The sequence below is a fragment of the Agrilus planipennis genome, unplaced genomic scaffold (genome assembly GCF_000699045.2).
Source record: "Agrilus planipennis isolate EAB-ADULT unplaced genomic scaffold, Apla_2.0 scaffold38, whole genome shotgun sequence".
NCBI lineage: Eukaryota > Metazoa > Arthropoda > Insecta > Coleoptera > Buprestidae > Agrilus > Agrilus planipennis.
The window spans coordinates 1582358-1584431 of NW_020438882.1; positions in this window are offsets into that span (position 1 = coordinate 1582358).

The following is a 2074-nucleotide window of genomic DNA, read 5'->3' on the forward strand; positions in this document are numbered from 1 at the left end:
TGAGGAGCTTGACGAATCAGTCTATAGAGATGGCATTAATAGACTGGAACACCGCTATGAGAAATGTATCAGCCTTGGAGGAGATTATGTTGAGAAATAAAAAAAAAAAATTTTTAAAAACCTTGTTTTTCTTGGTCAGGCCGGAAACTTATCAATCCACCCTCGTATATTACTCATACAAATATCCGCATAAAAATTCTTTCGTGATATTAATTAATGTGCATATGACTGCAGTACAATTACAATTATTCGGAATATTCGAACGTTTCGCACCAGAAGCAAATCCGTTTTTAATTAAAACTCTGTGGATATTTCAGGAGCAGTTTCCCATTTATTACACTAAAATTGTGAAGAATTAAATTCACATCGACCGTTGAATTTGGTCCTGCTTTCGTAAAATTTGCCTTGCTTGGAAATTACCAAGAATTCCAGGCAATTAGGTAACAGTCAAATCTTGTAGCGTTCGTAAATTTTAATGACAAAAGTTTCGATTTCCACTTAATGAAAGACCAAAGTGTTTATCAAAAAATAACGCACGTGAACTATTGCTACTGGTAATATATCATAAATGCGCCGTAATTACAACTAAAATTATACTACACTCCTTTTAACACTCTAAATTATCGCTTCTGAATCAAGGGGTCGCAGCATTAACGCATTGACATCTTTAGTTTTATGCAAGTATGTCATAATTTAATTACTTAATGCAGTTGTGATTAATTATCAAATAAGTCATTTATGAAAAACACACATATATGTAGGGAGAGATATCAATATTAAAGTACTTTTAAGTATCTAAAAGAGTTCAAAGGATTTCTTAATTTATTAGCGGAAAGATGGAAACGCCAAATGGAATGAATGATTTCAAAAATTATTAAAATTAAAATACTAAATGCATAATAAGATTGCAATTATTATTTAATGGGAGTTACAAAAAAAAAACTTTTGGGTGTTTCATTCCCACCAGCCAGTAATGCTGGTGGGCGGGCAGTCCCTCCGGACTACGCCGGAAGGTAGGGCGGAAGGCCCTCTTCAGCCTCCTTTCAGGAATCGTGAGAATGGGTGGATGCTGGTTCGGGTTAGAAAGATGAGACGGACGAAATGAAGACAGAAGAGAATGAAAGATTATCTGTGGAATATTACTGCCTCAGCATTTGCCTAAGTGATCCAAGGAAACCACAGAAAAACTTGAACCAAGGCAGACGGACCCGGAATCGAACCGGCGTCCTCCCGAATGCTAATCAATGGTCTAGACCTCTAGGTCAGAGCCGGGCAAACTTTAACTTCGCAGGAGCCGCTACATGAGGTTAGTTTGAGTCACTCCATACCCTTCAATGAGTACGAGAGAGTAAGCAGTAATGAATAATTTTGTTTTGTTTTTCTTCTCCCTTCCACTCCCATATCAAGCCCCTTCATCCCGTAGACGAGCGAAGCCACTCACGCAACTTAAAAAATAGTACGTTCGCAAAACTATTGGGTTTGGCTATGGAAGAGGGGACTCATCTACGAAATGGAAGGGATAAGAAAAGGAAAGAATCATCTCACACGCACTCGCAGGATCAATGAGGATCCACTTGGTTAACCTTGAGGATCACTCGGGATGCAAAAGATCCGAGTTTGCCCGGCTCTGCTCTAGGTCTCTGGAGGGGTTGTTAAAGAGAAACCAGACTAAGACAAGTCCCTGAAAGAGGGCAGCAGCTCTTTCAGTACTTAGAGTGGCAGAGATCACGAGGATCGGTATGGCACTCTGATGCACAATACTGCGATGTGGAAGGCAACGGGAAACCACCACATTATGATATCACATTTAAAACGTATCAGACATATGGCTCAGGATAGGAAAGAGAGGAGGTACGTGTCTAACCAGTCTTAGGACTGACGAGGTTATGATGATGATGATGAGTGCCTTTTGCATCCACCAAATATTAATCACCATTATTATAAAAAAAAACTTTTTGTTCGTTGTCAGAAAATGTATTAATCCTATGAATAAACCTAAACCAAGAACATTCCACAATAAGATAACTTATAGTATCCAGATTAACAATCAGGCATGAAGGGCTAGCTTAGAGAC